The 25,070-nt window shown below is 40.6% G+C and overlaps 1 protein-coding gene across 1 annotated transcript in view; it reads left to right on the top strand.

The window, feature by feature from the left end:
- GRIN2A (glutamate ionotropic receptor NMDA type subunit 2A) overlaps positions 1–25,070 on the top strand; it is a 219,652-nt gene extending 194,582 nt beyond the window's left edge. The window contains exon 14 of the mRNA XM_080386783.1: positions 1–25,070. This exon is cut by the window's left edge and continues 5,437 nt beyond it. The gene's annotated coding sequence lies outside the window, so the exon portion shown is untranslated.

Genomic DNA, 25,070 nt, shown 5'->3' with positions numbered 1-25,070 from the left:
ATTCTTAACTAAGTATGCTATTTTTATGCACAACTTGCATCCATACTTTTCAGGTTCTCTCAGAAGCACTTCACCTGTGAGTTAATAATGTCAATTTTTAGTTCATCAGATTCAAATTTACGCTAAACCTGAAGGGCATTTTGTGCTTTCTTTCATCCTGCTTAATGTTTTTTGCTGGCTTAGATGAAATACTAATATTTCTGTGCTGCTAAACAAAAACCACCAGAAATGTTTTCAAATCTCAAATTACCCTTTTAAAAACATTTTTACCTGTTTACTTGAATAATGTAAATTTCGTGTGTTGTCGTGATTAGTGTTTGTATACATACATGTATATATATAAGCTATATATAAGCTTTATATATATGTATATGTATAAAGTTTTGGGGGAGAATGAGGGGCAAGACAAAAATTCAGCATAGTGACAATGATTCTACAACCATTCATTAACAGTTTCAGGTAATGCGTTGCTATTATCAGTTTGATTAGAAGTTTTTTGCAGTTCAACTCTGAAAAAAAGGATGTAGCTGAAAATTAATATTGGATCTTCAGCCATCATCCTAAGATCAGTTTATTTTCATTTTATCTTGAAAAAATAAGTATTCACAATATTAATTTAAGTTTTTTCTCGGAAAGAAAATTAGTACAGTTGGAAAAGTATCCTTGTTCTGATGGAGGAAAAAACTCCGAGTGTACTAATTTGTACTAGTTACATGGAGCACTAATCTACATTGCAATAGAAGAAATTTGCATTCCATAAATAACATCTTACCAGAAATCTTGGAACCAGTTGATTTTGTACACAGTAGATTAAAAAGCGTATCGCTTCTGTTATTCACTAGTGCCATTTACTGTAACACTCTCAAGAGTGAAATATTTCAAACCAAAGGGTAAGTCATAAATTTCCAATTGCTAGCAAAGAACAGTAGAGGTTTGAAGACCTCTTAACACCTGGGGAAATAAATCAGGATGTTAGAGTAGAAATAAAGGAATATCAGTGAAATAGAATCAAGCATCAAATAATCAATTTTTAAGAAAATCCAGAGTTTCATTATAAAATTCATAGTCTAATGAGTTCTTCAAAAGAAAGAGTTTGGGGAAAAAGAGAATCATTAAAATCTAGTTTTGACATTCCAGTCACTACATGGTTTATTGGAGAGATTTAGCAAACTGAAAGGGATTTTAACACGCAAGTGTCTGTACACACGTGGCTGTAAGTGCCGTGTTACAGAGCCAGGGCTGCCCCTGCACCCTCTGCCTCGCCGTGGGGATCCCGGCGGGGGACTCTCCCCAGTGGGGGGCTCTCCCCAGCGGCACACTGCGCAGCCTGGAGGAGCTGGGGGCACGCTCCCCTCCACGTCAGGCACACCGTCTCACAGCACTTCACCCCCACCACCGTGTTTTAACCCAGTGCATGACTGAGTGCTAATACTGTATAAATATTTTGAAACATATCTAAAAAAAATACATGTTTGCTTCAAACTTTTTATGATAGAGAAATATACAATTATGGTTGTCTTACAAATTGTATTGTGTTCTTAATTTTTATTAAAGATGTAGAAAAACATTAAGGGAATGGGGGACTTGAATGTCTGTGTGTACCGAAATGTATATAACTATTTGGGGAAAACACACGTGCCAAGTATAAAATGATGTAAAAATTGTAAATAGATGAAAAATTCATTTTTCTAATAAAGATAATTTCTGCCAATTGATATGAAAATGAACAATAGTATCATTCTTGTGTGTCTTCCTTGTTAAATGGTGTGAGATGAAGCGTCATCCATGAATAAGGCTTACCTGTGGGTTTTTGTTCGCCGTTGGTTTGATTTGAAAGGTGTTAACGGCCGCCTGCTTTGGGCCATCCTCTGCTGTTAGGGATTACCTAAAGGCGAAGGTACCTGAAGCTAAAGCTGACAGTATGTGCTTGATGTTCCCAGTTTAATTTAACTCATGGAAATGACAATTATGAAAAATTCTTTCAGTGCGAGAAGTCTGCTTTGAATGAGGCTCCCTGAGCAGAGGAGCCGCGGGAGCCGAGCTGAGGCTGCCCCGCCAACCTGCAGCTTCACTGTCTTCTGAGAGACACCAGTGCAGGAATCTTGGTGGGCCTGCAGGAGGAGGTGGTCCCGGCTGCAGAAATGCAGCAGCTCTTTGGGGGATTGTGGAGGCGGCATCCAGCCCGAGGAGGAGGAGGTAGTCCTGCAAGAACGATGCCATCCCTGGGGAAAGCTGGAGGTGTGGAGTGCTCCTGGTGTGGCAGCACTCTTGGAGGTTGATCAGGTAAGGATGGAGGAGAGCAAACCAGCGGGGGAGAAAATGGCAGAAATGTCTCACATCTCCTATGACTTTGGTATCTGCAAGCTTGTTTAATGTTCTGGTTAACCAAGACTTAAAACAAAATTGAGGGTTTAGTGGAGCAATTAAAATATTTTCTGGGATATAAGCATTTGCCTGGCCAGGGGGGCTAAAGGAGCAAGGTTCATACGGTGCTCCTAAGGGGTTCTGCAGAACCCCATTTTCCAGGATTTCTCATCAGCTAATGAAAGTGTTCCTTTATTACACAAAATGGGCATAAACAAACCCCTGGCAATCAGAATAATGTTCTTTGAGGCAGTGGGATGAAGTCAATATATAAATCCAAAGCATTGTTTGGATAAATGTGCTTCATGTTGAATATAAAAATAACAGAAAGGAGGTGAAAGGTTGCCTGCAGATGTCTCACAGCAGAACAGTCCCATCTATTTGTTCCCAAGATAAACATGACTGCACAGATAATATGAGAGACATAAAATTGGAATTATTTTCTTAATGAGGTTTTTAATGAGTAAAGACTGCTGGGCTTATTGTCCTCTGCTAGAAAGCCATTTTAAAGGGACCCTCCCCTATTTTTGTCTAAACAGACCCTTTTCATGAAACAAAAGGAAGTGTGCCCAGGCTACTGAATCTTGATCTGAACTTGAATCTTCATTTTTATGCAATGGACAGGCTAAGCTGTTCTGCACAGTAACGCAGGGCGATCTGAACAGCTTTGGGTGGCTGCAGTGGTGTTCCATCAAAGGCCCAGTTCAAGTCTATCAGTCACGTGAAAGAAACAGGAGTCTATAGGGACTGGGTGGTGCAGGGGACAGCCCGTGCGACTCGATCTGGAAACACCGTTGTGACTCCTGCCTTCTGGCTGGAGAGCTGGGCTGGTTTTGTACCCGGGCTGTCCTCCCAGCTCCACCTGCCCGCGTAGCTGGTTCCTCTCTGTGCATCTATGAGTCATCTCCGCTTCGGCTTATGATTCCCTTTGGGATCTGGTTCAAAGACTGTCGTATTCTCCCAGATCGTTCTTTTGAGTCTTTGCTGATGTGTCTATGGCAACTATCAGCCCTCTAAGACTTTGTTTACTAAAAAAAAATAAATAATAATTTAAGTGGTGACTGGGTGATGGAAGCTTTTTAAGTCCTTAATATTGTGCATAGCACTGCCAGCAGCATTCATAGCGACCGGAGCAACTCACCTGGTGTGACCACAAGTGTCTTCCTGTAATCTGGACACAAACCACCCTGTTTTAAGGCCAACAGCTGAAGTCTGCTCATTGTTATATACACAGAAATACCATCCACCCTACTCATTGGGCTGACTTTTCCCGTTGATCACAGAAGCCACTTGGCTCTACTTCTTCCAACAGGTTACAGGCAGCATTAGCTTCCCCTCGCAGATTTGTTGCAGTACAAAGCTCAAACCATGGCTTCCACAAATTGCATTATTAATCTACCGTGTGATCCTCTGCCACTGCTATTCTCCTCCCACTTGGCAGTCGCTTCAGCAGGCATCCCCCACGTACAGCACAGCTGGAACTCGGTCCTTCTTTCCACTGAAGAAAGGCAGTTCCATACACTGAAGGTCTCTGCATTGATTTCCCCATTTCTGTCTAGAGGTTCCCCCAAGGGATTTCTGTGGGGATAATTTATTGACTATTTATTTATCTATTATTTGCTACTGGTTAGCTTACACAGAATGATCATAACAGAGGTTGACTGCATTCTGTTTAAATCAGCATGCCTAAATCTTACTTGTTAAAAATAATCTATGTTTATAATGTAAGTGATTATTGTTCTTTAACTATGGCAATAATTATAATGCACTGAAGTTTCTTAGCAATGCAATAGGCAATAGGGGACTGTAACACAGAAGATAATCATGATTAACATTGTTTACACAAGGTTAGTGTAAGGTCAAAGACATTTTCCAGTGTCTTCCATGCAGCTCCAGGTGTAATTTAGCAGCAATAATCCTTAAAAAACCCTTTGTGCTGCAAAAGCACAAGGTCTGGTGGTTTCGTTCTCTCTTTTTAGAGTGGACCTTAGCCTGCTAGTTGGGCGTGACACGTCTAGTGAGATCACTGAACCTTTTCAAAGACCACATATGCTGCATACTGGCGGTCAGGCTGGTAACATTGCACAATGTAGGTAAAGAGCTATGAAAAATACAAAGAGCAGAAAACCTGAGCACAGGACTGTAGAGAAGGAAAATATAATATTAACCAGATTTGAAAGTCTTAAGACCCTCTCATTATTGAAGTGTGTAGTTCCACTGATTACTTTGGAGACTGATGATGTTTGGCACTTCAGAGGCTTGGTTATGAGCAGCTCTCCCTCTGTCCTGCACAGGGAAAAGCAAATCAAGTAGGAACCATAACAGGCATGGATTTATGCTCAAGGGAGAACAGAACCCTTGGCCAGGTTTTGCTCCCAGTTTCTGAGCAGGTATAGTTTTATCAGTTGGAAGGTCTGCCAAATGAAGAAAAAGCTTCTGCAGTGGTACCGCAATATCACAATGCTGATTTTACTCTCCTTCCCAGCAAGAGAAATATGGCAAATTGTATTATTCTTCTGGTAGCTGACATGCCTCCAAGTTCCTTTACTGCAGTTATAAAAGAAGAACCATTTGGGTACCTTGGAGAGGATAAAAGTAGTAGGAATTAGGATGACTGGAATAACTTTGATTTTTCTCTAGGAACAAAACTGCTATTGCATTGATTTGGCCACAGTGAGTGTTTCCTAATATGGGATTTGAAAACTGCAGTGCATGTTAGCTCCTGTTACCCTTTTTATTTCATATGTAAATGTGTGTGAAAAGCTTATGTTTAAAAATAGGAGTGGGGATGATGCTGAGGGTTTTTGCTATAGGAGAAACTTTCAAATAGGACTAGACAGCTCTAAGCACCCTGCAAAAAATGGTAGCTATCTCTTTGACTATGCCTCTCACCTGCCAGAAGAGTTCACAGTAGGTCTTAACCAACCAAGAAAATAATTGGTTTTTAATGAAAATTCAAATCTCAAACTGTTACTCCATTTAGATTTTTACCCAAAATAGAAATGCTGCAATGATAATCGGGTCCTGTTTTGTTCAGTTTTAAATCCACTGCTGTTCCTGCCCATAGATGCACCTTAACAGATGCATCTTAGCAAACAGAGCACCCAGTGTGACCTTAACTATATTTGTACTTCTGTTTGCTTTCACGTATCTCTTCTCTGAAGTAAACAGCTCTGATATTATCATCTTCTTTCTTATTTCCCATTCCCTCCATCTACTCCTAAGAGTTTTTGTGACTTCTGTCCCTGCTAGAACATCATGGAAGTGTGAGCTGCACCTTGAACCAGACCTGCATGGTCAGCACATTTCAGTGTGTTAGTTAAAAGCATTGTGTCTCCATGTTATTTTCTATTTCTGTCAAAAAAACCCTGTAAAAACCAACATTTTATTTATTTCTGCACTGCCACTCTGCAATGAGAAGATGATTTCAGTATTCAGAGCATAACGACATCCGTAACCTTTTTTTTCAGATGTTATTTTTGCACTCAAAACATTTGGATAGCTTAAATTATTTCTCCTTGTGTGTATTTATTTTCTGGCGTTTCTGAACACTAACGTATTTTTTCCTTAATATTTGAGTATGATAGGTCATTTTAGATCTTCAAATCAATCTGGCTGGGAAGAGCAAAGAAATGACAGGTCATCTACAGAGCAGGGCTAGGCCTAGGAGCTGTGTGTTTTAAGGGATGCTGAACAGATTTACATACTTCTGTGGCCTGGATGCCTACGTGTTGTGGTATTGCATTCCATGTGCAGAAGACATTCAGAGTTAATGTTCAGCATAAAAAAAAAAGGCTTAATTATGTAATGTGATGTACTAGGTTAGACCACTAAATGCTTTGAAGTTGGAGAATGAGAAACCTGCAGTTTAGGTTATCAAGAAAGGTATTAAATATTGATGCCTTGAGAAAATGGCACACGTCTTCAATTCTTTTACACTGCAGTTTTAAAAAAAAATCACAAGTGTACTTCTTTGGGAAGCTCTATGCAGGTAACAGAACCGGTCTCACAGGAAGCAATTGAGTCAATGGCAAAAGTAGCCTTATTTGATCGTGGTATTTTTACATATTTCAGTGCTGTGGGTGGGTAGATTGGAGTGTATGTGAACCAGAGCTGCCAGCTCATTGCTCACACCAGTGTATTCCCCAGCTGGCTCTGCATACTTCCGTGGAAACATTTCTTCTTCCTGAGGCTGAGAGGGAAAGTAGGATGAGAGGTTATCTGCAGAGTGATGCTTGTCTTGCTGTCTATGGGCTACTGCTTCAGATTGAAAAGCTGTACCATATTTGCCTCAATGCTGTAACAACAAAATCTCATGATTTTAGATAGGAAGTTGAAATTTAGTTATTTACAGAAGGGCAACCCTCGATGGCTTAAATACAAATTAGCTCAGTGAGCTGCAGTCTGTTACCCCGGTGAGCATGCAGAGTAACTGTGGCTCGGCAGCCCGTGCATGAACAGCTGCACTGATGTGCACAAAGACCAATTACAACCCGGGAATGCTTCGATCCTCCTAATTGTGAAGTGTTCCCACTGGCTTCTTCATACTGGTGTATCCTGGGGAAAACTTGGTCCTGGATTCTTAGTTTTTACCAGGCACTGCAGGGCTTGAGCAGTCTAGAAATGTGACTGTTATTGAGACTAAGCCAAAGCTGCCAATATTTTAGTGACTCTGTGTGTGTGCGCATATTTTAAAGAAACAGCTTCTCAAATCCTTTCTAAGGTGAATGCAATGCTTCCAATATAGACCCTTATTTGCTGTTTTTAGCAGCAACCATGTGAATGATTTTTAGGGGGAGAGATGGCTCTGTGGTTGGTAAGGCCAGAGGAATTGCCTGTGTGTGCTGAACAGACCCTGACAGCAGTAGGCACCAGGGTTACCTGGTCCATTTGTACGCTGCTAGTATATTCTAGGTGAAGACAAAAATCTTTTGCCTCCCTGACAGTAGGATTTTATGAAAGTCCTGCTTCATTTTTTGTTGGGAGCAAAACAGATTGCCAGACTGGGAATCTCAAAGACTGGTTTCCCTGGCATTACCATGTCATGGAATCTTGTGCATCACTTCACCTCTTTGGTTTCCTTCCAGCTCCTCTTCGGTTTGTAAGGTCTTTGCTGGAGTTAATGTCTTTTGACATTTTCTCATATGGAACAGACACTAAAGCCTTGGCAGAGGCCAATTGGCTTTGCAACAATAAAATAGTTAAAAATACTTAATTTCCAGTTTTTCTCCTACCTTGAAGGCTATTGGCATAACTTCACCATATCTGACCATTTGTCATCAGAAGCTTAATGCACAGAGAGGTGTAATAAAGCAGGCCACATCTCTGGAGCCACCAACATTTAGGATGAAATACAACAACAAAGATAAGCCTCCAAACTGGTCTCATTCCACAACAAGACAAATACAAATCCTTGACAGGACTGATACCATGTTGTTCTTCATACTGAGGAGCTGGATTTGAAGTGTGAGCACCTGAAGGAATTACCACTTTGAAAACTGTGGACCTGAAATTGGCAGCAATACATGGAGAATGCTAGTCCTTTTGACTTTTGTTGGATGGTTTGTCATGATCTTACACAGAAACTTCATTTTCTTTTAACCTTGTATAAGCTATGTTGTTAGATCACTTTTGTTTAAAGACTGTTCCACGTGATATTTTCAGTGTACCACACTTGTGACACCTGCTATTCATTAAACCCCTGTGAAATCATTGAAGCATCCTCAGGGACCCATCAATATGAATGTGTTTCCTTTGGGGGCTTCATTTTTCACTGCTTTTTCTGGCTGTTTGGTTGTGTACAGTGCAGAGCAGCTGTCCTGAACATCACTGCTCTGTCCTCTTTACGAGGGGCACAAAGGAAAAGCCCCTTGGAGAAAATAGCTTTGTTTCCCCTTAAGAACTTCAGCATGAGAAAAATGATCGTAAAAGAGGACTTAATGAGAGAATTTGAACTAACTATAACAAGAGGGATCCAAATATTTTTTTAATGAGATAGGTTATAAAAAGAAAAGCCCTGTAATAATGGTTTTGGAGATTTAATCAGAAGAGTGGATTCATATTCCAAAAATGATCTTTGTGCCAGTTATATCTCCATTAAGGGCCTGTATTTTAATGGTCCACCAATCAAACGAAAGATATCTTTGTGGATGTGAGACAGTGACATTTCTATTTTAATATTGTGATGTCTTTTAATTGCCTTCCCTGCACAGCCTGTGCCAAAAAGCCCAATGCATCTCTTCATGGAGCCCTCTGTTGAACTGGCAGATGAGAGGGAGGAGCAGGAGGAAGGTGATTCAACAGGTTCACACAAGCTGACCATCCACTGGCAGAAAATAAAGCATCAAATAGCTGTTTTAAAGGAAAAAAAAATTTGGATTCATGAGTACTGAAACTGTGAGTAAGAAGTTCTATTTGCTACTGAGACTTGTCTCCTGGTGCAGAAAGAGGAGCTATCAGTGTGACAGTGTTGGGGACAGGATGGAACAGCTACATGGCAGTTGCTACTAGTGTAGTGTCTAACCTAGCAGCACTCCACTCAAATTTCCCCGTTAAATAAGGAAAATAGTCAGTATTCGGGCCATACAGCTAGCAGAAGAAAGCCCTCCTTACACTGATAAATGCTTCCAACTGCTGAATAAAATTACTGTATTTTGAATAACAGATGATGCAGAACGTTATGTAACAGCACTATTGGTTTAGGGTCTGGATACTGGGAGGTCTAGTGCCATCCTGCTGTGCACCATCTAATTCAATAGCATTGCTATCTGATTCAGATGAATCTCCTGAGTGTGAGTGAGCCAGTTTTCCATTCCCTGATGTGCTGGTGTAAGTGTTACACCTCCCAAAAGTGATATAATGCCCCCAAATATTTGGATGATTTATTTGAGTTTTTGTACTTATTTACATTTTGATTGCTACAGCTGGAATAAATTCTCTACTTTGAAGCTTTATTACATTAATGAAGCTGATTCACTGCAGCCTAACTCATTTGGAAATTCGCTTCAACTTTCCAGCTCTGTGGAAGATAATTTCAAGTAAAATATGATGAAGCCTGAGCAGGTTGGTTCAACATGTGGCACCCTGCTGTAATCAGATGTAAAGAGGGGAAAAAAAAGACTCGTGCAAAATTTCTTAGCTGGCAAGACATTTAGGTCTCAATAAAATTAAATGGTTTTCTTTCAAAGAACCAAGTTTTTAGAATAAACAATACGTAATTTTTCTTCCAGTTCTTTTTTGTTTTTATTTTCCCCAGTACTCCTTCTCCTGTGATGCCTTACTTCCTCCTGGGAATATGCACTGTGGTGTCTCCTGACAGACAGAGGCAGCATCATAAGTTTTTAGGAACCGCACATACACAGTGGACTCTGGCAATGGTGTCTTCAGATACATCATGGCCCTTTAAATGATTTGGGAACGTTGGCACCCATTTGCAAATACATATTTCTTCTGTTTTACATCAACAACAACAACCAACAAATTGAGGACCTAGTGAAAACCACCGGGTGGGAGTGGCAGGACTGCCTTGGGGTTTGTCCACAGGTGATGTGCCACTAATTTTCAGCCTCATGCAAGGGAACACATGCTTTTACCTGCGGGTGTCCTGTTGGCATCAGGTTTGTCCTAGTTGTGGTGGAGCATCAGAGGGACTGGTTTCTGTTCAGCCATCCTTGATGTAATGTCCTTTCATACCTATGAGAGAAGCTGTCTACGCAGGTGCTGGTGCAGAAATACATCAGTTAGGCTGCGAACAATGAACTACTTTCTTTCTTCTAACGCTAAATTCAGATCCTGAAAAAAAAAAAAATAGGACAGGTTGCGCAGGGAAAAACCTTTCAGTTCAGACAGTGCCAGGGCAGGTTGTAAGCAGTGGGTATGAAAGGCCTTGTCAGATTTTATGTCGGATGGTGTCTGCAGTGTAGGAGAAAAGCTAAAGTGTGTGTATCGCACGGGCAGGTACCCAGGATGTCATTGACTCCACTGACTTCTGTGTCAGGCTGGAAAACTTTGAAAATGTTTTCTCTGGCATGGATGTCTTACCTGTTGAGTGTACTATGTAGTAGATGTTTTAAACTCCTTGTGTTTTCCCACATGATTACTTTTGGAATAAAGTGCAGCTGCAAATGGATTTACACTCTAATTTCCTTTCCTTGCAATGTGACAACTTGAAGCTTGGAAAATACAGTTTTTATAACTTATGAAAAATGTGCTCATAACTTTGTATTTTAACATGAGCTGCTCACTATTCTTGCCTTAATCTGAAAAACCTGATAATAAACGTTCAGCTAGGGAAAACTGTTGAGACCACTGACTGGTTGTTATAAAAACTCAAATTCAGTACCTTGAATGACTGAAATGAAATTGAACCTGATAACATCAGTTTTGCACAGCCTGTATTTTCTACCAGCTTTTAATCATATTTCATAGCAACTCTCCAGTAACACCCCATCCTGGAAATGCATTCCTCCTTTGTTCTCTGCCATTATGGACTCATGTCTTGCTTTTCTAAATAACGTTTCCTGCTCTCATTCATCTGTCCTCCATGCATATCATCAGGGCAATTTTGATGGATTTCTCATATCAAAACCTGTCTGCTCAGTTATTTTAGGTAACATAAACCCATCCACCAAAATGCAAGCTGATAGAAATTCCTGCTTAACTGAAGCCCTTACTTTGACCCTTCCTTCCAACACTCGCCCTGCGGCCAGGCCTGCTCAGCTGAAACCTTGCAGACAGTGCTGCGACTCAAAGGGCATCTTTGAAGTTGTCCAGTGGGCTGTGACAAGAACTGATAGGAGCATCTTGGGGAGGCTGGCCTGAGCACATGGGAAGAGACAGATGAAGTATCTGAAGAGGGAAGGGGTCCTATACCCCTGTAGTAGCTCATCACATCCAAACCAGAAGATACGGGAGAAACTGGCAGGATAGCGTTCAGAGAAGCTAGGAAAGCTGATGTGTGGCTAGGCTGGGGAGCAGCAACGTGGGCTTCCCTGCCCTGGCTCGCCGTCCCCTGTGAAGTGGAGAGCTGTCTGTGCAATGGGCCATCTCTGGGGCTGTGGCCCGTCATCTGGGCCATCGTATGGAAAATGCGTCTGCCATCCAGGCCTCGAGTTGTGGGATAAGCCCAAAGGACTGTGAGACATTTGATCGAGTTTGTAAGAGCGACATAGCGGGTCTGTCACACTCATGACTGAACAACTGTATTTTTGCCATGTTTTGACTGAGGAAATTTTCTGTTTGACCTGCCCATGTGCAGAAGCACTCTGGCATGAACCAGATGGGCTGTACTCAGATTAAAAAGGAAATATTTCTTGACACTACCTTTTTCCTCAGCTGTTTCGCAGCCCAGTCAGTTATGTTTGCTCAGGTCACTGCTCAGCAGCACACATGTGCGTGCCAGAGCAGCCCAAGCAGTGGGTCGGACAAGGGCGATTCTGGCCACAGTGATGGGTGTCCCCAGCAAGTGGCCGTGGGGGAGGCATAGCCATAAGCACAGGGTCCTCACTTTTTCTCAGCACTGGTGACTGCATCCAGCTGCGTGAAAGTGTCTCCAGAGTTTGTGGCTTCTAAAACATGTAAGTTGTGTTATGTGAAATTTTCACCACCTCCCACAATGGGAGAAGTGGGATTTCTCACTCAGAGGGATGCATGTTGTACTGACTCTGTAGAGTGAATATGTGCCTCCAAGTGGAATTTCACAGCCCATCCCTCCTCCTCGAAGCTTATGAGGCTTTTGGTTTCCTTTGGCAGGAAGTACACCACAGAAAAAGTCACTTCTGGAGGGAGCAAGTGTTACTTGGGCTAATTAACTTGCATTGTTTACAACACTGGAAGCATCTAAGTTGATCTGCTGAGTGCAAGAAGGGGAAAGTGGCTACAACTTGTAATGTAACAATGCAAACTAATGACAATTTAAATAAAAAGAAGCAAACAAGTCTCTAATGAGCCACCTGAGCCAGAGTTCCACAAAATTTAATTAATCTTTCCTTAGTATTAAACATTATGATGCAAGGAAGTATCTGTGTCAATGGCAGCAGTGACTAATTTCATAGCAAAGAGTGAACTTTTGTGTGTGATTGTATCTCACCACATGCCTGGAAGAAGGTACAGAGGAACAACTGAGGACCCCAAGTACAGAGATGACAGAAACCAGCTGCTGGATGGGGCAGGTCACAAGCTGACATCATCAGGTAAATATGGGCAGGAGATGTCTTGTTTTTGTTTTTTGTTTGGTTTTTTTTTTATTTGTCAAGAGGTAAAGCAAAACATTTTTAATGCATGTTTGAAATACTTCTGCATGCTACTGATGGTTTGCCATTGGTTTAGGCTGTGATCTAACACACTGGTAAAGCTTGGTTCTACATAGCACTGGCCACTAGCTTGCAACCCTTTTGAAAATACCTGGTCAAATGCCTTAGGAACACCAGGTATATAGAGCTAAAGCTTTATATCTCACACTTTACCAAAAAAACCTTTCCAGAGGTTTAACACAACCATTTGGAGGGCAAGAATACCTATTACATGCTCACAACAGTCAGAAGTTCCTCCTGAAGCAGCCCCTACCCAAAGCTGCTGGTTTATATATCTAACTGCCACATGGAAGGAATTACTGTAGAAGTAAGTATTTATTTGCTCAGTAGGTTCATGCCCATGCCTGGGAACCGGCTGAAGGTCTGCATTTCCCTCAGCTGTGATCCTGTTTACTATCCCATTTTCAGACACCCTGCCCTACTGTTCGAGAGAGCAAATATGCCTGGGACTCACTGAATTGCTGCTTTATGTACCTCTGTATCTGGAATCGGCTTGCTATGCTGGCAGAAGCCATCCTCGCAAAAGGAGGCAGCTCCTCAATCCTGAAAAGAGAGACTATGGTCTGAGAGGTGAGCAGACAGCGGATGCTGGCAGCTGCACTAGCTGCTGCTGCTGTGGGTTTTCTCCATTCAATTTCGCTTTGGCAATGGTTGATGCTCTCTGCATCTTGTCTGCAAAAATCATCCCCTTCCCATTACTGAATAAATGGATTCTCTGTCCTGGAAGAAGAAAGCAGATCAAGAAAACAGTCCTGCCTCTAATACATGCATTTTTCTGGGGTTTTAGAGGGCTGGAGGGTGATGCCTCAGCTTTGGCCATAGCCCCACTGTTGTTAGGTCACTGCCTGGTGTGAGGCAGCCTCAGCAAGCAGGGAGGGAGGTCTGCTGCCTCCCAGGGTTGCCTGATTTGAAGGGCACCATGTCACGCACTCTGACAGTGCTGGTAGGCAAGCAGTTTATCAAACCCAGACTCTCTCCACTGACTTTCCCTTTGATACCTAATTTAATGTGCCTATAACCTTAACCACTTTTGGTTATACCAGTGGTGTCTCTCCCCCTGAACATGATCCATGAATCATAAAATGTTCACCTGGTGGTGGAGGCCATGTCTCCAAACACCAGTGGTCAGCCAGGAGAGCTGGATTTGCACTCCTTCTCTGGGGAGTCGTTATTTATAGAGCTAAAGACCTAAAATGAGAACTAGGAAATGATGTGGCACACCTCATGACAAAAATGTTGTCTGAACTTCTCTGACCAGTTCACTTTGACACTTTCTGATGAGGTAGTAACGACAAAAAGCAGGTGCTTGATTAAGTGTAATTTGGTGAGCAGAGTCTGGGAGAGAATATTCATGTCATGGCTGCAAGGGTTGCAAGAGCCAACTGCTAGTTCTGTGATGCTGCGTGACAGTGACCCCAGGCTCCTGCCGGGGAGGACACTTGGACAGGGAGAAGGAGCCACATTCCATCCTGTGCGTGTCTTGCATGTAATGTGTTGCACTTGCTGATGGCACTATGAGAGATGAGCAGTTCATCACTCCTCAAGTCTCTCCCTTGCCTTTGCCCTCATACATTTAATTTAATGTATGGTGTGTATTCCTGACCACTCCAATGCCAGGAAATCTCTTGCTATAGCATTTTGATTGAGTTTAGTTTTATGACAGGTTTTGTTGAGAATATGGTTTCACAAGAAATGCAGCATTGCTGCGATTTTTTTTGTTACCTGTTGGTGGATAAGAAGATTTACAGCGAAATCTAAAAATATTAACATAGGAAAATAAAAAAGATGTATTTGTGAAGTAGTCCTGAGAAAAATGCTGCTTTTTTTTTTTTTTTTACATTGGGGATGGAGGAGCAGAAGAGCTGTCAATATTATTTTATGTGATCTAAGTAGTGATAACAGGGTCAGTCTTTTGTTAACACTCTGTTCTGGTTGACTTGATCTTGACTTATTGAAGCCAAAGACCTGCATTATTTCATAAATGCATTGGACACAAATGCACTGTAAATGCACTGACGTGGGAGAAGCTAATTAGAATGAAGAGGGAAGCTGCGTTCCAGGTGCAGGATCCATTAGTATTCTTCTGCTCTAGTTCCCTGAACCACTGCATTTATTAACCTTTAGCCAGATCAGAGCCAATTTCTCCTGTTTCTTACATAATGTTGGAATTATAATTGACAGTACTGATGAAAGGGAGAAGTCTCCCTGCAACGCAAATTGTTCTTGCTTTCATGTAGAGGGTTTTAGAACAAGAGTCTTATCAGCTGTGAATAATTGCATCTCTTTAACTGCATACTGAAGATATATGTATATGCATATTAGTTGAAGTGGTATTTATATTTGGCTGGAAAATGTTATGGCATGCTTCAAACAACATCAGTGATGTGAAATTCAGTGTGCACAGCATGTTTATGTAACCAGAATGACATTGCTAAAGAGGTAGGAGAAGATGATAGTTGTACATTTGGGTGCAGTTATGGAGGACTTCTGGCTAGCAGGCTTAAAAAAACCCCAAAAAACGCTTTCATCCTTGTAGTTAATTGGACAGTTTATCAACATTTGGTACTCTGTTAGTGAAAACAGAAGTGTTTTTTTAAGGCTTCCACTGCCCCCCTCACTATGCTTGCTGCTTTGAGGGAGCGATGTTTCCTACGGGACTTGGAGTTTCCTACCTCACCACTGAGAGTGTTTGCAATGGTTTTCTCTGGTCCCTCAGTAGGTTTTGCTCTTCTAGGAAAAGTTAGTTTTGTGCCGATCTTGTAAATTCCAATTCAAAGCAGATTTTGGAGTTTCTAATAGAGAGAAGCTGCTGCCAAAAAGTCATTTGTATGAGAGTGGTAAGTTGCCTTAGCTCTTAAATCCTCTTGAACGTTACTAAAATCAAATAATCCATTTACAGTGTTCTGATTGCACCCTATATTTCTATGGGTTTTTTTTTCCAGATGGTTAGAAAGACAGTTCTTTTTAACAAAATTAGGTGGTTTATTTCTAAGAGGTCAGGTCTACTCCTTGAAGTGTCTAAGCAGTTACCCCAGAGATGACTTTCTTCAGTGCAGAAGCTGCGGCTGCCATGTGTTGTGTGATAGGGGCTTCCACCCACGAGGTTAACCTGGCTGCAGTGCAGTAATTAATTGCTTTCTGGCACAAGGAGTAACTTGTTATTGCTTGTAGTTCAGAGACAATTCAACTCACACATGCATATGCTGGCACGAAGAAAATGCCACCTGCTCTTATTTCCAGAAAAACAATGATATAATTGTCAAGTTGATGAAAAACAAAAGCTTCCTCCTAATTTATTTGTTATTAAATGAAGAAAGAAAAAAAATCTGCTGTTTAACTAAGGAACACTTTCCCCACTTTGTTGCAAAAACAGCTAACATTTAACACTGGGACAGTTCATGATGAAGTTGTTGAAATATCACTGTCAGATAAATCCTCATGCTTTCTTTCCCAAATGCAATCTGCCGGTTTCTTCTTGCTCCTATTGGATCACAGCCATTTAACCTAAGTGGAACTTCTATGTACGGTTCATTTTATCTTATTTTTGTGCCAAAATTACAGTTACTTTATGTAAAGCATAACATCAGATTATAGGACTATTTCCTACTGTAGGGTACTTTATACTTGCCTTTAAGAGGAAGATAAAATACCATCATTTTTTTCTTAAGATGGCTTATGTTTGCCAGTTTTATCTTTGATTTAGTACCTGATGAGAAACTGCTGGGAATCAACTCACAGCGAATGGAATGGTGAGTGCTGCAGAGTGTAGTGCACAGCAAGGAGGTGAAGAGACCAGAAAGCACATTTCCACTGGTTGTGTCAAGATGAATACTTGAAGGTGAGTGCTGTTACTGCCTGCAAATAGTGGAGCCTGCAGGACTGTTTCCAGAAACAAATTGAAAAATGTTCAGCAATATATTAACTGCCAGTTAGAAAAGAATTTAGGTAGTGATTAATTGTTTAGCTTATTAAATTATTTTCCTAGCATATGATTTTTTTTCACAGAAATAAATTACTTGAAGTATTATAGCCTGTGCTTATGTGAGAAAAAAAACCCAAGGTATTTTCTGAAATAGCAGGATTATTTTCTCCTGTATTTCTACGGAAAGTATTAATGACGATTCATCAACACTTGTGAACTGCTGGGACAAAAATACATAATCATAGACTTCATTATGCTTTCAAACAGGCATGCAGAATTTTTAACCAGATCCTTACAATCACAGGAGTGTGCAAATGTAGGGACAAGTTTTGTGAGGAGCATCAATTTTCTGATCAATCAACAAAATGGAATAAAGGAAGGATGAGGAAAGGTGGAAGAGGCTTAGTGAATTATTTTCCATCAAATTCAGCATTTTATTAAAGCAAAGATGGAAGTCCATGTATGAAACATTCCAAACCATCAGTCATGACCAGACTCCAAACTGGACACCATACCAAGAAGTCATATAAAACTGAGGCTCGAAGATGAATGAAGAACTGAAACAAAACTGCAGCTAATCCAAAAACTGGCTTCTAAGCAATTCAAGCCTCTTCTCCCCCATCTTGTAAGGCTGTTCTTAGCATGGGGCAACCTACCCAAACTGGTTAGCTGGCCAGTAGATACAAGCATTCAAATGTGCAAGTGAATATTCTGTTGCTTCTTAGAATTTTCTTCTAATGTTTGTTAGACATCTCATTATATAATAAAGATTCATCTTAGCTGTGAAAACCAATGAGATGAATGCTTTCTCATTAATCAGGAGATAAGACTCTCCTGGTAAAGCAGGTTACATTATAAGCAGTTAGCTTTTAATTAAGGAAATTTCAATGCAGTCTGTCCTTTCAACTTTATGTTTTAGAAGGAGGAATATATGAAATCCAACAACTTTCCACCTCCAAATATTATCAACTTCAAACTTACAAATACAGTCCTTTCACAGGGAGACATATTGCATCTTTGCTAAGCCCACATCACTGTTTTTATTTCACTGAGCGAGGTTATGTGACCTACGCTGTTCCCAGGCTATAGTGATGTGGGGATGTTCCTGTCTTTGAGCCAGGTGCAAGGATGGATCCTGGCCATGCAAGTTGACTCCTTATTCCTCTGTAGCTGTATTTTCCCTTCATTCTGTGTTGAGGAAGAGTCACTCCCTTTTCAAGTTGTGCTAAGAAATGGTCGTAATTTGACTGAGGGGAGCTATAAAATATAACGATGTTTGGGCTTGCTGAAGCTTGCAACTGCAATTTCATTTCTCTGGCCAAGGCACCCGAATGGATTCAGAAGGATGAGTCACTGCCCACGCTGGGTGTTAGAGCATTAAAGAGTGCTGCTTAAGCAACTCCTGCTGATCTGGAGGACATAGGAAATACAACTGGGTTGATTTAGTACTAGATTCAGTACACAACAGCTCTGTGGCAGGACACACTTTTTAAATAGCCTTTACCTGTTCTATTTTCCTGCTGAGCCGTGGTATTGGAAACATTAGTCCATGCTTTGCACTCTTTTCCTGTTGCTGTACTGAAAGGTGGAATATTGCCTTTGCGTCCCAATGGGGAGAGCATATTAGATGAACTCTTATGCTGGGATCCCTCCATCTGCTTGCCTGTCCATGGGTGGAAACACTGTAGGAGTCCATTTTTCGTCCAATGATACCACTGGTGCAAGACAGGCCAAACAAAAAAGCATCTAAAGTAAGTGTGATACTGGTGATATTGGTACAATTATGCCAGTTAATTTGATGGTAGATTTGCCCCTGTAAACAAACTTAGAACAGTCCCTATTCAATGACGAATTTAGATGACAGCTACATGTTGAGATTTATGCCTTTTTTAAATATGTCTGAAACAGGTATGTTGTATCTGTTTCAGTCCTCTTTAGTGCTGCCTCCAATCATGTCCTTGTTGAAACGACACTTTTAGGGACTATTTATTTGGTAGACTTTCAAGTATTCATTACCTTAATTACCCAGTATAAATTGCCCAGGATACTCTTCCCTTGTTTGGCTCAAAAATAATTACTTTTTATTATTCAGGTGCTAATCACCAAATCTTAATCCTTTTATTATATTATCCGTATTATTACGGATTTTCAGACGAAAAATTAAAGAAAAGTCTAAAATATATCTTTTCCCTAATTTGTTTAATAACAACAATGAGTCCATTCTGCCTCTGGAGAACTTCCACAGATTGCATCAGGCTGCAGAGACAGGTAGCTGTTGGCACGTGGTGCTGGGAGGTGACAGGATGGGTGTCCCCTTTGCTGTGGGATGCTATGTGCTCCAGCTCTTTGAGAAGTGCTCATGAGCATTGTGTGATCTGTTCTGATACAATCTCTCGTTGGCTCTCTTTATAAAATTGCTTATGTTGTTTTCAGAGGTGCTGAGTGCTTGCCACAGCAAATGAAGCTATGTCCTGATGATGCACTGTCTCTGATTCGGAGCAAGGCCTCAAGGTGGACCATCTGCCAGCTGTTTGCTTTTCCTTTGAAAAGGAACAAAAAAACCCTGTTTGCAATCCTTTGTTTAATGCGCTGTAACTGGTGAAGCTGCTGGGTGTTACTGGTGCTTTTAATGTGGGCATGTGAAAGTGGATCTGAGATTGCATCTGCCCTTATGCTTTCTATTGAGGTAAGACTTGAAATCTGTGAGGTTGAGTTGTATTGCACAGGTTCAGTTCAAAAGGATTTTGCACTGGCATGAGTACACCGTAGTAACTCTGGCTTTGCTTCTCACAGAAGATGGTGGCTTTGGAGGGTGCCCTCAGATGCCAGCTGGCTGTGGCATCGTAGGAGAGGTGTTGCCCATCTCCCAAGATGAATGGGAGCTAGCCTGTGGACAGGCAATCTTTTACAGGCCTGGCTGGGGCCAGTGGCGTCTGCAGCCAGCGCTGGCTGAGAGCCAGGTCTGCAGAGCAAGTGGCCGGAGCCTGAGCCTTCCAAGTCCATGAATCTCAGAGGTCAGCATGCAGGAAAGTGAACACCCAGAAGCCAAAAGCTTTTTCTTCAGGCTGTTTTCCCTACGCCTCCAGAATATGAGAACCTGTGTGTGCAAAGTAGGAAAAAAGGTACATTTATAAATTGGAAGAGTGCTTTATTCTTGCTTAGATTTTCTGTGGAGATCCTACAAGCAAAGTTACAGCATCTTGTGAAAGAGACAGGACAAGAGACTCTCCATTCCCAGTCTTCCTCTAGCCAGAAGGTCACACTGTCATGCTGTACCTTGACAGCATGCCGTCCTGGCACTACAAAGTGTGCCCATGGCTGATGCCACATTTCTCTCACAATGGTAATTTTTGAGCACTTCTCAGTCAGTCGATCTCAAAGTCATTTATAACAGAGGTAGCATAGCTGTCCTCATGTTGCAAACTGATTGTAAAGACTTTTCATAAGGTCACATATCAAATGCATCAAAGAGCAGAATTTAAGTCCTGGTCCTATGTTGTGGTCACTAGGCTGCAGTGCTTCACCTGCACACAAAACATACAATGAAGCATATCTTAAAGATATGCTGACTAATATCCTAAAAATATGGTGAAGGTCTAGCTTGTAAGAATAGCGTTTTAGGAGGTTGTAGTGTCTCTAGACCGTTCACTGTAACCTAACAGCTTGGCACATTCTAGGAGAAGCCCACAGCATTTTATGTCATTGGTGTCGTCACTGGAATTGTTTAAGAATGTTCTTGTTTTATCTTGCCCTATCTATTTTCAGTCCTTCTTTGTAGGAAGAGTGATTATTATTTTTTTTTTTAAATCAGATTTAAGATCTTTTTACCAGTACTATTTCCAGCTGATGTGATTTTTCACGGCAATTAGGTGAGCAAACAATTCCACAGTGTGGTGTTGAGGGTATGAAAAATCTAATATAAACCATTTTGTCTATAATAATCAAAGTAATCCCGATCAAAAGATGGTGCGAATTGTGTGTGAATTAATATTATCATACAAATGTCTTTAAGTGTTGATACTGTTTGATGTGACCACGTAGAAAAGCCTTAGGAATAAGTGAAGATTAGAAGGAAAGTGACTATTTCTGATAATAAATTCTACCCATTGGTAGTAATACAGATTGACTGTGCTTAATCACTTTACCAGGCTTTTCAGTGTCTTTTTTTCCTGTTATATTTGGCTATAGAGATGTTAGAAGGAGGAGAAAGAGAGTTGTCTTCAAGGGAAATCTGATGTTGCACTCAGATTTGAATTTCCTTCTCCAGAAATGTTAAAGATTTTAAAAGTCACCGGGTGAAATGAAGGAAAGCTCTACATTACGGTTCATTTGGGCTTTACCCCTGTAAGAGTCTCTATTGACTTCTACATGTCTGACACCTCCAGGGAGCCTTTGCCTGCATAGGTCTGTGCATTTTTCTTTCCAGAACATTCTGCATCCTCTCACAGCCTCTGGCTTCCCTGTATGCATGCAGTTTTCCAAGTACACCACAGTTCTAGTCTGCTTTTTCTCCCTGCTACTAATTCCAGTTTTCTCTTTGTTTCTAACTTCTAATAACCTTCTGGCCGAAAAGAGACAACTGTCCATATACCCGTCAGTAAGGCTTGGCACCAAGCCTGTTGTAAATTGAATAATGTATGTTTGGTTGTATGCCATGTTTATACACTTTAAAAGAGATTAGTTTGAAGTGCTTCCATTTGAACACAAAATTCCCAGTTTGCCACTGAAAAATGGAACTGATTTCAAGTTAAAAGTGAAGTCTATGATGATAAAATTCTAATTGTTCTAAATGCTCAGGTACCTATCTGATTAACATCATAACCCGATTTTTATGGCACCCTGGCCAAATGTGAATGTAAATGAATATGGTATGTGAACACAGGCCTTTGTTTGAATTTTATTATTTGCCAAATCTGGCAGGACAAATCTGAAAAATTAGTGAAAAAGCAAGTAACTTTTTGCTTTGTTGGATACATTTACAAATGCCTTTTAATGATATGTGGGAATATACTCTGGCAAATTCACTGTAGACTCTATTGATTCAATAAGCTGTATCTGTTCATTAGACTCCCTTATGAACCTCACATGTAGTAGTGTTCTGCACTTCAAAAACATGCCTTTTCTTTTTGGTTGAAACTTTTGGTTTTTACACTGAGAACTCTTTTGAACGAGCACACCTGTTCTTAATGCTGCACTATCAGCTCCTCTGCAGTAGTCATTCATTTACAGATAGTTATCAATATGTGCATCCAAAATTAGTAGTGCTAGTGTTTAAATATGAGTAATACTTAAATTACTTTTTAACTAGGAAGCTGTTGGAATCTCTATTACAAATAGGTGCCAGGAAAAATAATTTCAAACTATAAACTTGATATGGAATTCACTATACACCAAGAATTACTCATATCTCTTAGGGCTTCCCACCAAAAGATTCAGCAATAAAACAGGTATTGTTTAAAGTTTAAACTTCCTTTGAATCATTTTCTAGACTGATATCTTGTTTGTTTGCTCTCTGACAAGAAGTAGAACTTTTTATTAATTCATGTATACAATCCTGCAAAATGGAAATGCTACCAATTATTCCATGGTACATTGAACCATGATAGAAGATCTGAATATCAAGGTCTTATTGGATTTGGCCTTCATTCCTATAATAAATTTCCTTTATTGTAGTAAGAGAAACTTCTCATAAATAGCCATTTTTTCTGGCAAATTAAATTAAATGGAGTGGGTTTCCTTGGCACCAGTACTTGTGACTGTTGAGGCCTGCAGTAAGAGCAGAAGTGTCCTACACCACAACTGAGTTGCACGTAAGATACTTGTGCTGGGGCTCTTGTACCCTCGCCAAGGCCTTAGAGAGATTGAGTATGACTGAAGCTGATGTATGCCCTGCCAACTGCTGCACATTTCTGTCTTATAAAGCATCCCCCAAATTGTGGTCAGGCCCAGAAAATAGACTGAATTCTTATAAACTGTCTAATGTGTCACGGCTTTATTAAAGTGAATGAAGCACTTGAAGCAGCAAGTGCATTGAGGTCTGTTTGTGACCACTGCTGAGGACAGGAGACTGACCTCAGTGGGGCCTTCATCTGAACTAGTGCAATATCCTCACGTGTCTCTTAGTTTTGACTGTGTGGCTTGCTTAAAAGACTTGGTGTCCTTCAGTTAGGTGGTCTTCTCAGGTGGGCATCTTTACTAGATTTCTGTAAACCTGAAAAAAGCTTTAGTGTGTGTGGAGCACATGCAGTGTGTTTGGTTCCTGATGGTGTTGCCTAGTGGTTATATGAATATAACCACTTATAGGAGTTATAGGAGATCCGAGGAAAAAGTGGAAAACTAATTGATTCTGGTTATAGTCATTATGTAAAAACATGGCAGTGAATCACTGTACGTGAGTAAACACAGCAGGAGAAAAAAAAAATGTGCTGCTCACCTTCCCAGTCATTCCTACAGTGCTTCTGTGTGTGCCCACTTGTGTGCTTGTATGTTGTATGCAGGGTCTTAGCTCAATCCTTTACCAGTAGCTAGTGTTATGACATTATTTTACAGAGAAAAAGGTTTTTCTTTCCCATTTTCTAAGTATGTTTTCAAAATAAAAGGGAAAACACAATGAAGCTGTGCTCCCAGGGGAGACAAAAGAAAATAACATTAAAAAAAATGTGAATGTATATCAGTGTTCCCATATTATCTGAGCAACATGCAACTTAGCACTTAGTTGTTTTGCAAACATCATGCAGCTTAGGTAGGACTTAGAAAACGTCTAAAGGAGTTTGCTAACCCTAGGTGCAAGGCCAGTAAGATGAGGGTACATTTGAGGCCACACAGCTGAGAATGGTAGGTTAACTTGGTAAAGGAAGAGTGTTAGAAAATGAGAAGGTGCATCTTGAGGCTGCTTATTCCCAGCTTCTGCCCTGGTTCCCAGGGCTGTCCAAGTATTCTGTGTGAATACATCATTGGATAATGTGCATAGTCACTACTGCTTTGTAGCTGTCAACATTTCTCTAGTCTCAAACATGAAGAAATTCCCTTAGATGACCTATTCATGTCTTCTAAGTTTCATTCCTTTGGGGCATACTTCCATGGAGTTATTAAAGATTTTTATTATCCTTTCATGAGTGCATAACATTTGAGACTTAAAGTGTGGTCTAGAATTCAGTTCTGCTGGAAAGAATAATTTTTCCTTTGTCCTTTACTTCTGTTGCTGTAACAAAGAAGAAAGTATTGCATACAGTACCATAAAATTTAAATAGTTAATGTAAAAACCTTTTCCTAGCTGTGACAGGGTAATAACAAAATGTTCTGAATTGTTTATCTGTTTCTTAATGAGAAATAAGTAATTATAGATATTAAGAGATTGCCTAGGGCTAATGTGTTTGTGGTCCATGTGCTGAAAGTTTTTCTTGTTTTTAATAAATTAAAAACTAGCAATGTAGGATGATTTTAAAGAGGTTTTTAAATGTGTTTTTTTTTGGGGGGGGTGTTCTGATTTTCTTTGTATAATGAATACAAGTACACTGCACCTTTGGAATCATGTCTGTTCCCATATGAAATGCATGTTCACATAGAAAGGCCAGTGCACATTTGGGAAACGTACTCACATGCAGGCAGCTAGGTTCATTGTCCTCTTGTGTCTGCACAAAGCAATCAGGAAAACATCTGTGCTTAGCAAAAGCTGATTTTAATGGATTGGGTTCAAATGTTGGCAGAAGGCACACGCTTCAAGAGCCGCCAAAAGATGGTTAATTGGCTGTCAACTTTGGAGCCTGACCATTAGCTGGGAGACACAATACTTATTTAGAGAGAGTCACAATACTTATTTACAAGGCAAGCAGAAAGCAGTGGGAGTCTGTATGGCTGGGAGGAACAAGAATGAAAAGCGACAGAGTAAGTGGCACTGAAATGCTAGTGTCTTCTTTGCCAAAGGGGGTAAACAGAATAATGCCATCCACTACAGCAGTCATCCCTTTTCCAGTTAAAAGTAAATAAACCCAAAAACAATTAAATAAATGTAAAAAAAAAACCCAAAAAATCTATAATCATTTGTTGAGGAAGCTTTCTTCTGAAGTTTCTAGCAGTAGTCATTGCACTTCAGGAGTAGGGATTGTGTCAGGTTTACTGAAATTGTGGTACTAAGTGGCTAAATTATCAACTTTCCTTATTACAGGTGTGTGGCTGTCTTAAAGGGAGTTCAGCTGTTTTTTTTATTGGCAGCAGCTGGGTTTGCTGCTCCCTTAGAGTTCTGCTACACCCCTTCCTGGGACAGAAGATAATGCTCTCTTCTTTATTTTTCTCTTATCTTTGACACAAAATTGGCTGAACGTGGAACCAAGTGCTTGATGGGGTGAGTTATGAGTGTAAGTTTGTCTTCTCAGTATGCTAGGACTTGATTGCTTGGCAGATCCTCTCTATGTGGTATTCTTGAGCTTCTGTAAAACATCTTTAATAAAAAAGAGGCTAGGAAAGTGAGGGATTTC

This window comes from Falco punctatus (assembly GCF_963210335.1).
Source record: "Falco punctatus genome assembly, chromosome: 4".
In the NCBI taxonomy this organism is placed as follows: Eukaryota; Metazoa; Chordata; class Aves; order Falconiformes; family Falconidae; genus Falco; species Falco punctatus.
The sequence above is the reverse complement of the archived record's forward strand: the minus strand, read 5'-3'. Positions and strand labels throughout refer to the sequence as shown.